The sequence below is a fragment of the Leuresthes tenuis genome, unplaced genomic scaffold, assembly GCF_036924035.1.
Source record: "Leuresthes tenuis unplaced genomic scaffold, fLeuTen1.0.hap1 SCAF_104, whole genome shotgun sequence".
NCBI lineage: Eukaryota > Metazoa > Chordata > Actinopteri > Atheriniformes > Atherinopsidae > Leuresthes > Leuresthes tenuis.
In genome coordinates, this window is record NW_027325458.1 from 53,808 (window position 1) to 66,152 (window position 12,345).

The 12,345-nt window shown below is 40.9% G+C and overlaps 1 non-coding gene across 1 annotated transcript; it reads left to right on the plus strand.

The window, feature by feature from the left end:
• Positions 1-4,123: 4,123 nt before the first annotated feature.
• Positions 4,124-4,314, plus strand: LOC140287017 (U2 spliceosomal RNA). Its single transcript, XR_011911401.1, has one exon. It is a non-coding gene; the product is annotated as a U2 spliceosomal RNA (small nuclear RNA).
• The last annotated feature ends 8,031 nt before the right edge of the window (positions 4,315-12,345 follow it).

Genomic DNA, 12,345 nt, shown 5'->3' on the forward strand with positions numbered 1-12,345 from the left:
AAGCTGCTCATCTGTGGTAAACAGCTCTTCAGAAAGGCATTCTTCAATTGATTTCACTCATTTTATGTAATAATTTTGTGATTTCCTACAAAACTACACTTCTTCTCCCATCTGTCTGAGTATTTAATATTGTCTGGGTCCCGTTAAAACATGTATTTTTCCCATCTAATTCCTTGTTTGCTTTAAAACAAGTATTCCCCATTTTATATCCCTTCAGTAGCCAACCAGTTTGTATGGAGTACACTGGAGCAACTTGACTGATCAGTAAAACACTGCTTTTGTTGTCACCGCAAGGCTTCCCCCGTCGGTTGTTTCACTGAGACACTACTGAGTAACTACAACTCAACACAGTTTATACACATAACATTCATATACATACTAACAAACAAACAAACAATAATTTATCGCAATTTTCTCATCTCTGTTTGAACGTACACCCAGGTAAATATTCCTGTAGTCTTCTCATACCGACTATGGACCCATTCATTGTTTAACTTCACTGTTTTGCAAATCCTAATTGAATATTACACATTGACATTGAACTTTACTGGATAAGCAGGTCTTCATTGCATTCAGCAGCCTATATGTGAGCATTTATGTGTAAGCTGTTCTTCTTTGCATTTATCAGCAGCAAGCAATTCTTCACTGCACATGCATATGTAAATAGTAAAACAATTCCAATGTGTTAGCGAAACCTTCTATATCACAGTGGTTTCTAAGGTCTATTTTAAGTTCTTTGCCATCAGTGAGATGACATTGTTTACAAAGTGTGTCAAATTATCACTGAAGATCTTTTCAGGAATTTCAAATCTAGAAATGAGTTATTTTACGCGTGATTTTGCTACTGAGAGTGCATCTGCTTGTGCACATGGAAATATTTCAGACCATTTGGTAAAAACCTCTGTTGTCACTGAGCAGAATCGTTTCCCTTAACATTAATTTAGTTCAATGAAATCTACAAAATAATGAAATAATGAAATCCAAACAAATATGTTGAAAAAGATACACTGGCTTAGGGAATTATCTTCGTTTTGGTCTTAGATTGCCCTGTGGAATGTATTTTGCACATATTTGACCTGCTAGACAAAACTTTATTCATTTATTTATTCTAAAAAAATGTTTTTAATAATTAGTAAAACCATATGCTGTAAAAACCTGGTTCATTATTGCTTCCATCCCTCCTGTTGAGACATGACATGGTCCGTGGCTCAATACTGCAGCATATTTAAACAAATTCTTTGGCAGTATGGTTTTCCTTCCGGTCATTCATACGAGTCTATTGTAGATGGCAATTGAATAACATCTAATAATGCTAAAATATTTGTAGTTTATACATTTAGCTGTGGATGTCAACATACCTGTTTTCCCAATGCTGTGTTAACACATGTACAGTTGAGAAGGCATACTGACTGTCAGTGTAAACGTTAACAACCTTTTTGTTATTTAATTTACAAGCTTCAGTTAAAGCTACCAATTCGACTGCTTGAACAGAGTAATTTTTTGGTAGTGGTTGTTTTAAGAAAACTTCAGTTTCTGTTACTACTGCAAATCCTGTAGCATTTGTGCCATCAGGGTTTTTTTCCTTGATCTGTTGAATAAATATAGTTATTTCTGCATTTTCATAACGTATATCAGTTAAGTCTGGCCTGGGTAAAACACTGATGGTTATTTCTGGCTTTCCATCTGTGGGGTAGGTAGCAGTGTGGATGGATTAAGTGTAGCACATCTCTCGACAACAAGGTGTGGCTGTGAAAGAAGAACTGTTATGTAGGAGAGATGTCTGGTAAAGATATTTTGTTAAGTAACCATATCACAGCCACTGCATGAGGTACCTTAAGTGTTAATGGGTGAAATAACACCATTATTGTTGATGCCTGCACTGCCAATGGCTTCTGGCCATTGATTCAAAAGTACGATCTCGTCCCTTTTTCCCCCTTTCAGTGGACACTGGCCCCTAATTACCGCAATTCAGCAGGGGGTCTTTCATTAGGAGTACTGGACTCCCCCGTGCACGGTTTCAGCTCCGACCCTGGACAGCGGAAAAAACGTTGAGATCTGGTTTGAGGACCCAATTGTTGAGAAAAGTCTCTCAATGAGACTCAGAGTTGCTGGAGTCAGTTAATGCAAAGGTTTAATCTTGCAGCAAGTTCAAGAATGTGTGTGTGTATGGGTGTATGTGTGCGAACGTGTGTGAGTTTGTGTGTGTGAGAGTTTAAAGAACCTGTAATCCACAGGCAGGCCTTAACTAGTATGGCACGGGTCCAGCCTGTCTCATCTTTTTTGGAAGGTCCAGCGCTCGGCCGTAACCCTTCTGTCTGTTTGGACTCTCACATACATTCGGTTAATCATAGAAAAACGAGAACAAAACTTTTTAGCCCCTTAAATTCATAAAACAGACATGGTGCAGTTATTTCCATTCTAGAAAATAAGAGTAATCACCACCATTCCTATAAATTCTGGATATTCTAACAATCTGAATCTTTTTTAAATGTTCGATGAAGCCCTTTGCTGTTCTGTTTAGAGACTCAGCTGATCATAAACCAAGTTTTGCTCTTGAACCAAGCTTCTAAACTCTTCACCTTTTTCATTTCTCAGTTAGTATTTACTTTAAAACTGATTAAAAGAAAAATTAAATGAATGCCTATCAACAAATGTGGGATCTAAACTCTAGTGCTTCCTCTAAAATAATTTCCTTTCTCAATTCAGAAATGTGTGTGTGTAAGTCACAACACCCGTGACACCAAAACGGCTTTCTTTTCTCTCTTTTCTCTACACTCTGCACTGTGAGCACACACAACAAATCAGAAAGGCTTTTTTCTCTCTTTTCTACATTATGGACTGTGGGGACACAAAACCGCTCTCTCTTTTTTTTTTTTGATTGTGTGCCAGGGCGTTGTCTCACGTATTAGATTATGCTTAAGATACGAATGAGTTTATCAGTCACATCAGAATCCATACATACTGATCCTCCCGTAATAAAATGGTCGGATCTTATCAAACACACTTTGTTTCTTGTGACAAGTCAGCGAAACAGCGTATACACGTCAAGACACTGAATCAAGTTTGCCACAAGAACTCATAAGTTTGGCAGTATTGCTCTGCCGTCAGCAATCATACACCCATTTTATTTTCATGAGACATGTGCAGGCACCTGTTCATCTACTGTTCTATCACTATGAATTAGTTTATCTATTATCAATAAGGATACTTCTACAACTACTATCAAAGTATGTCCGGACTTCTTATGTTGTCAGTTGCTATATATGAATAAGTGGGTTGCTACTGAAAAGCATTAAGCATGTCACACAGCCCAAACATATAACATTTCAGGACACACCACACAGTTAACAACCACAGTGAAGCGTGTCAAAGCCCAAACATGTAACATTCAACAGGACACTTACACAACACATTCAAATCAAACAGTCAGACAACATACAAGAACCTATACCCCAGCCGGCATTGCTCCCTGCCTATTTTCCTACAACTCACTATGTGTGCGCACACCTTTATTCACAAACTCTTCAACTTATACTCTTTTACCGAAGCTGCTACAGCTCGATTGGCCAAATACCCTTAGATCCTATTTCGGTGAATTTGACATCTGCCTTGCATGTAACAGATTAGCGGTTTAGCAGTTTTAATTTAGTTTGAGTGAAGGAATTCATTTTATAGCAAAATCCGAAATCGTGAAGAACTCATGGAAGTAAGCTTATTCTCGGATTCCTGAATCTTTAGATTTGTTCTTTCTTTTACTGCAAAGTACAACGTTGAGCAGCACTAATGAGTTGTTTCTATTTTTGGCAGCCTTTACCTTTGCGGATGAAGCCCTTTCTGTCTGTGCAAAAGAAATCTTATTACTGTGCAGAGTGACTTCTCTGAGTAGAGTCGCCTTACTTGTTGCGACTGTGCCAATGTTCGAAGCTGGAGAGCAAAGTTGTTGCTTGAATGGTGCTCGCTGGAGCGTGCGGTAGTGTAAAGTTATACCATTTAAAAGGGCTGAAGAGTGCTCAGTGCAGCGGGTGGGCCGAGGTGCAAAGTGACACTATGGCCATAAAAAGAACACCGCTACAAGTGCGCATTGTGCCAGGAAGGGCCCTCGGACGTGAACCAGTGGACAGTTATCGCTTCTCGGCCTTTTGGCTAAGATCAAGTGTAGTATCTGTTCTTATCAGTTTAATGTCTGATGTGTCCTCTATGCGAGGACTACATATTAAATGGATTTGTATCAATAGGAGTTGAAAAAGGAGCTTGCTCCGTTCACTCCAAGCATCGACCCGGTACTGTAGTGCCCCTGGGAACGGTGCGCTCTCCTCTGCTCTTGTGAAAAAGCAAACAGCGGTGCAGGATGGAAGTTTCAGGGAGCCTAAGATGAAACTTTCTTTTAGTCTGCTGAGAAAAGAGAGTGAATGCGAAGTAGACTTTAACACGGCTCTGGGAGCAAGCCGAGTGCGGGCTAACCAGGAGAATTGCTTGAAAGAAATGCGACACCGAATGAGCGGTCAGAACAAAGCCTCAATACGGTGTTCCTGTGGTGTTTTTATAAAATGCGGTGAAAAAAAAGGTGTGAATGCCACATAGAAAACTAAAAGGTGGAGCGGAAGTGTTCGGCTGCAAGAAGGTGTGAATGTCCGACTATATTTGGTGAAAAGCAGGTGAAGCAAGGTCTGAATGCCCAACCTTACATCATCAAAAGCGAGATCAGAGGTTTTTGGCTGCAAGAAGGCCATAGTTTGCCAAAAGCGGGTAAGGTGCGAATGACCGACTAAATATCAACAAAAGTGGGGGCGGAGGTCTTCGGATGCAAGTGGGTGTGAATATCCCACCATAGAAGTATGGTGGAGAGGAAGCTGTGAATGGCCGACCATAGTTTGCAAAAAGCAGGTGAGAAAAGGTGCGAATGTCCAACCATACATGATCAAAACAGGGAGCGGAGGTGTTTGGCTGCGACAAGGTGTGAATGTCCACCCATAATTAATGAAAAGCGGGCAACAAGTAGGTTCGAATGCCCAACCATACATCATCAAAAGCAGGAGTGGATGTGTTCGGCTACAAGAAGGTTTGAATGTCCGAGCATAGTTTGTAAAAAGCTGGTAAGAAAAGGTTCGAATGCCTGAACATACATCATCAAAAGCAGGACTGGATGTGTTCGGCTACAAGAAGGTTTGAATGTCCGACCATAGTTGGTAAAAAGTGGGTATGAAAAGGTTCGAATGCCCAAGTTCGGCTGAAAAAAACTGTGTTCGGCTGCAAAAAGGTGTGAATGTTTGACTAAAGTTTGTAAGACAAGGTTCGAATGCCTGACAATGTATGATCAAAAGCGGGAGCGGAGGTGTTCAGCTGCAAGAAGGTCTAAATGTCCATCATTAATTGCTAGAAAACATGAAAGAAAATTTTCGAAAATCAATCTGCACATGATCATAAGTGGGAGAGGAGGTGTTCAGCTGCAAGAAGGTGTGAATGTCCTACCATAATTGCTGAAAAATGTGTTAGAAACGGTAAGAATGCCGGACCATACATCATCAAAAGCTAGAGAGGTGGTGTTCGGCTGCAAGTAGGTGTGAATGTCTGACTAAAGTTCAAATATATTAACAAAAGCGGGAGGAGAGGTCTTCGGATGAGTGGTTGAGAATTTCCAACCATAATCTATAAAAAGCGGTGAAAAAAAAGGTGTGATAGAAACCTAAAAGGTGGAGCGGAAGTGTTCGGCTGCAAGAAGGTGTGAATGTCCGTCTATAGTTGGTGAAAAGCAGGAAAAGCAAGGTCTGAATGCCCAATCTTACATCATCAAAAGCGAGATCAGAGGTGTTTGGCGGCAAGAAAACGGGTAAGGTGTGAACGACCGACTAAATATCAACAAAAGTGGGGGCGGAGGTCTTCGGATGCAAGTGGGTGTGAATATCCCACCATACAAGTATGGTGGAGAGGAAGCTGTGAATGTCCGACCATGGTTTGTAAAACGCGGGTAAGACAAGGTGCGAATGTCCGACAATGTATGATCAAAAGAGGGAGCGGAGGTGTTCGGCTGCAAGGTCTGAATTTCCGACCATAATTTGTAAACACCGTTGAAGAAAAGCCTCGAAAGCCCGACTATACACCATCAAAAGCGGGAGCAGAGGTGTTCAGCTGCAAGAAGGTCTGAATGTCCACCAATAATTACTGAAAAATGGGTAAGAAGAGGTGTGAATGCCCAACTATACATCATCAAAAGCAGAAGTGGATGTGTTCGGCCACAAGAAGGTTTGAATGTCCAACCAGAGTTTGTAAAAGGCGGGTAAGAAAAGGTTTGAATGCCCGAACATACACAATCAAAAGAGGGAGCGGAGGTGTTTCGCTGCAAGAAGGTGTGAATGTCCGAGCATAGTTTGTAAAAAGCGGGTAAGAAAAGGTTCGAATGCCCGAACATACACCATCAAAAGAGGGAGCGGAGGTGTTCCGCTGTAAGAAGGTGTGAATGTCCAACCATAGTTGGTAAAAAGCGGGTAAGAAAAGGTTAAAATACCCGACTCTACACAATCAATAGCGGGAGCGGAGTTGTTCGGCTAAAAGAAGGTGTGAAAGTCCGACCATGGTTTGTAAAAAGCGGGTAAGAAAAGGTTCGAATGCAAAAATATACACCATCAAAAGCGGAAGCCGAGGTGTTCGGCTGCAAGTAGGTCTGAATGTCCACCCATAATTAATGAAAAGCGGGCAACAAGTAGGTTCGAATGCCCAACCATACATCAACAAAAGCAGGAGTGGATGTGTTTGGCTACAAGAAGGTTTGAATGTCCGAGCATAGTTTGTAAAAAGCGGGTAAGAAAAGGTGCGAATGCCCGACAATGTATGATCAAAAGAGGGAGTGGAGGTTTTCGGCTACAAGAAGGTTTGAATGTCCAACCATAGTTTGTAAAAAGCGGGTAAGAAAAGGTTCGAATGCCCGAATATATACCATCATAAGCGGAAGCGGAGGTGTTCGGCTGCAAGAAGGTGTGAACGTCCGACCAAAGTTTGTAAAAAGCAGTTAAGAAAAGGTTCGAATATCCAACCAAACATAATCAAAAGTGGGAGCAGAGCTGTTCGACTGCAAGTAGGTGTGAATTTCCACCCATAATTCCTGAAAAATGGGTAAGAAAAGGTGCGAATGCCCAACCATACATCATCAAAAGAAGAAGTGGATGTGTTCTGCTACAAGAAGGTTTGAATGTCCGACCATAGCTTGTAAAAAGTGGGTAAGAAAAAGTTCGAATGCTCGAACATACACCATCAAAATTGGGAGCGGAGGTGTTCCGCTGTAAGACGGTGTGAATGTCTGACCATAATTGGTAAAAAGCGGGTAAGAAAAGGTTAAAATACCCGACTGTACACAATCAATAGCGGGAGCGGAGTTGTTCGGCTACAAGAAGGTGTGAAAGTCCGACCATGGTTTGTAAAACGCGGGTAAGACAAGGTGCGAATGCCCGACAATGTATGATCAAAAGAGGGAGCGGAGGTGTTCGGCTGCAAGGTCTGAATTTCCAACCATAATTTGTAAACACCGTTGAAGAAAAGCCTCGAAAGCCCGACTATACACCATCAAAAGCGGGAGCAGAGGTGTTCAGCTGCAAGAAGGTCTGAATGTCCACCAATAATTACTGAGAAATGGGTAAGAAAAGGTGTGAATGCCCAACTATACATCATCACAAGCAGAAGTGGATGTGTGCGGCCACAAGAAGGTTTGAATGTCCGACCATAGTTTGTAAAAGGCGGGTAAGAAAAGGTTTAAATGCCCGAACATACACAATCAAAAGAGGGAGCGGAGGTGTTTCGCTGCAAGAAGGTGTGAATGTCCGAGCATAGTTTGTAAAAAGTGGGTAAGAAAAGGTTCGAATGCCAGAACATACACCATCAAAAGAGGGAGCGGAGGTTTTCCGCTGTAAGAAGGTGTGAATGTCCGACCATAGTTGGTAAAAAGCGGGTAAGAAAAGGTTCGAATGCCCGAATATATACCATCAAAAGCGGAAACGGAGGTGTTCGGCTGCAAGAAGGTGTGAACGTCCGACCAAAGTTTGTAAAAAGCAGTTAAGAAAAGGTTCGAATATCCAACCAAACATAATCAAAAGTGGGAGCAGAGCTGTTCGACTGCAAGTAGGTGTGAATGTCCACCCATAATTCCTGAAAAATGGGTAAGAAAAGGTGCGAATGCCCAACCATACATCATCAAAAGAAGAAGTGGATGTGTTCTGCTACAAGAAGGTTTGAAGGTCCGACCATAGTTTGTAAAAAGTGGGTAAGAAAAAGTTTGAATGCCCGAACATACACCATCAAAAGAGGGAGCGGAGGTGTTCCGCTGTAAGACGGTGTGAAAGTCCGATCATAATTGGTAAAAAGCGGGTAAGAAAAGGTTAAAATACCCGACTCTACACAATCAATAGCGGGAGCGGAGTTGTTCGGCTACAAGAAGGTGTGAAAGTCCGACCATGGTTTGTAAAACGCGGGTAAGACAAGGTGCGAATGCCCGACAATGTATGATCAAAAGAGGGAGCGGAGGTGTTCGGCTGCAAGGTCTGAATTTCCAACCAATAATTACTGAAAAATGGGTAATAAAAGGTGTGAATGCCCAACTATACATCATAAAAAGCAGAAGTGGATGTGTTCGGCCACAAGAAGGTTTGAATGTCCGACCATAGTTTGTAAAAAGCGGGTAAGAAAAGGTTCGAATGCCCGAACATACACAATCAAAAGAGGGAGCGGAGGGGTTTCGCTGCAAGAAGGTGTGAATGTCCGAGCATAGTTTGTAAAAAGTGGGTAAGAAAAGGTTCGAATGCCAAAATATACACCATCAAAAACGGAAGCCGAGGTGTTCGGCTGCAAGTAGGTGTGAATGTCAGATCATAATTTGCAAAAAGCTGATGAGAAAGGTGTGAATGACCGACAATAATTACTGAAAAATGTGTTAGAAAAGGTAAGAATGCCGGACTATTCATCATCAAAAGCAGAGAAGAGGTGTTCGGATGCAAGAAGCTGTGAATGTCCAGCCATAATTACTCAAAAACGGGTAAGAAAAGGTAGTATTGCCAGACCATAAATGATCAAAACAGGGAGCGGAGGTGTTCCGCTGTAAGAAGGTGTGAATGTCCGACCATAATTGGTAAAAAGCGGGTAAGAAAAGGTTAAAAGACCCGACTGTACACAATCAATAGCGGGAGCGGAGTTGTTTGGCTACTAAAAGGTGTGAAAGTCCGACCATACATCCTCAAAAGCAGAACTGGATGTGTTCGGCTACAAGAAGGTTTGAATGTCCGACCATAGTTTGTAAAAAGCGGGTAAGAAAAGGTTCGAATGCCCAAACATACATCATCAAAAGAGGGAGTGGAGGTGTTCCGCCATAAGAAGGTGTGAATGTCCGACCGTAGTTGGTAAAAAGTTGGTAAGAAAAGGTTAAAATACCCGACTGCACACAATCAATAGCGGGAGCGAATGTGTTCGGCTACAAGAAGGTGTGAAAGTCCGACCATGTTTTGTAAAAAGCGGGTAAGAAAAGGTGCGAATGCCCGACAATGTATGATCAAAAGAGGGAGCGGAGGTTTTCGGCTAAAAGAAGGTCTGAATGTCCAACCATAATTTGTAAAAACCGGGGAAGAAAAGGTTTGAAAGCCCGACTATACACCATCAAAAGCGGGAGCAGAGGGGTTCAGCTGCAAGAAGGTCTGAATGTCCATCAATAATTGCTAGAAAACATGAAAGAAAATTTTCGAATATCAAACCGCACATGATCATAAGTGGGAGCGGAGGTGTTTAGCTGCAAGAAGGTGTGAATGTCCACCCATAATTCCTCAAAAATGGATAAAAAAAAAAGGTGCGAATGCCCAACCATACATCATCAAAAGCAGGTGTGAATGTCAGATCATAATTTGCAAAAACCTGATGAGAAATGGTGAGAATGCCCGACTATACACCATCAAATGCGGGAGCGGAGGTGTTCGGCTGTGAGTAGGTGTGAATGTCCGACCATACTTGCTGAAAAATATGACAAAGCAGTTTTCACTTGGTTTGAGTGAAGGATTTCATTTTATATCAAAATCCGAAATTGTGTAGAACTCGTGGAAATAAGTTTATTCTCGGATTCCTAAAGGTTTAGTGTTGTTCTTTGGTATACTGCAAAGTAATACTTTTTATTTTGTTGAAACCGATTCAGACATGGATAAATATCAAGGACAAAGCAGTTTTAACTTGGTTTGAGTGAAGGAATTCATTTTATATCAAAATCCGAAATTGTGTAGAACTCGTGGAAATAAGTTTATTCTCGGATTCCTAAAGGTTTAGTGTTGTTCTTTAGTATACTGCAAAGTAATACTTTCTATTTTGTTGAAACCGATTAAGTTAAAACTGCTTTGTCCTTCATATTTATCCATGTCATAATAGCTTTAAACAAAAAAGAACGTTGTCCTTTGCAGGATAGGAAAGAACAACTCTAAACCTTTTCAGGAATCCGAGAATAAGCTTCTTATCACCAGTTCTACACAATTTCGGATTTTGATATAAAATGAATTCCTTCACTCAAACCAAGTTAAAACTGCTTTGTCCTTCATATTTATCCATGTCTGAATAGGTTTCAACAAAAAAGAAAGTATTAATTTGCAGTATACCAAAGAACAACACTAAACCTTTAGGAATCCGAGAATAAGCTTCTTATCACCAGTTCTACACAATTTCGGATTTTGATATAAAATGAATTCCTTCACTCAAACCAAGTTAAAACTGCTTTGTCCTTCATATTTATCCATGTCTGAATAGGTTTCAACAAAAAAGAAAGTATTAATTTGCAGTATACCAAAGAACAACACTAAACCTTTAGGAATCCGAGAATAAGCTTCTTATCACCAGTTCTACACAATTTCGGATTTTGATATAAAATGAATTCCTTCACTCAAACCAAGTTAAAACTGCTTTGTCCTTAATATTTATCCATGTCTGAATAGGTTTCAACAAAAAAGAAAGTATTACTTTGCAGTATACCAAAGAACAACACTAAACCTTTAGGAATCCGAGAATAAGCTTCTTATCACCAGTTCTACACAATTTCGGATTTTGATATAAAATGAATTCCTTCACTCAAACCAAGTTAAAACTGCTTTGTCCTTCATATTTATCCATGTCTGAATGGGTTTCAACAAAATAGAAAGTATTACTTTGCAGTATACCAAAGAACAACACTAAACCTTTAGGAATCCGAGAATAAACTTATTTCCACGAGTTCTACACAATTTCGGATTTTGATATAAAATGAATTCCTTCACTCAAACCAAGTGAAAACTGCTTTGTCATATTTTTCAGCAAGTATGGTCGCACATTCACACCTACTCACAGCCGAACACCTCCGCTCCCGCATTTGATGGTGTATAGTCGGGCATTCTCACCATTTCTCATCAGGTTTTTGCAAATTATGATGACATTCACACCTGCTTTTGATGTTGTATGGTTGGGCATTCGCACCTTTTTTTACCCATTTTTCAGGAATTATGGATGGACATTCACACCATCTTACAGCTGAACACCTCCTCTCCCGCATATGATCATGTGCGGTTTGATATTCGAAAAATTTTCTTTCATGTTTTCTAGCAATTATTGATGGACATTGAGACCTTCTTGCAGCTGAACACCTCTGCTCCCGCTTTTGATGGTGTATAGTTGGGCTTTCGAGCCTTTTCTTCCCCGGTTTTTACAAATTATGGTTGGACATTCAGACCTTCTTGCAGCCGAAAACCTCCGCTCCCTCTTTTGATCATACATTGTCGGGCATTCGCACCTTTTCTTACCCGCTTTTTACAAAACATGGTCGGACTTTCACACCTTCTTGTAGCCGAACACATCCCTTCCCGCTATTGATTGTGTACAGTCGGGTATTTTAACCTTTTCTTACCCGCTTTTTACCAATTATGGTGGGACATTCACACCTTCTTACAGCGGAACACCTCCGCTCCCTGTTTTGATCATTTATGGTCTGGCAATACTACCTTTTCTTACCCGTTTTTGAGTTATTATGGCTGGACATTCACAGCTTCTTGCAGCCGAACACCTCTTCTCCGGCTTTTGATGATGAATGGTCCGGCATTCTTACCTTTTCTAACACATTTTTCAGCAATTATTGTCGGTCATTCACACCTTTCTCATCAGCTTTTTACAAATTATGATCTGACATTCACACCTACTTGCAGCCGAACACCTCGGCTTCCGCTTTTGATGGTGTATATTTTGGCATTCGAACCTTTTCTTACCCGCTTTTTACAAACCATGGTCGGACTTTCATACCTTCTTTTAGCCGAACAACTCCGCTCCCGCTATTGATTGTGTAGAGTTGGGTATTTTAGCCTTTTCTTACCCGCT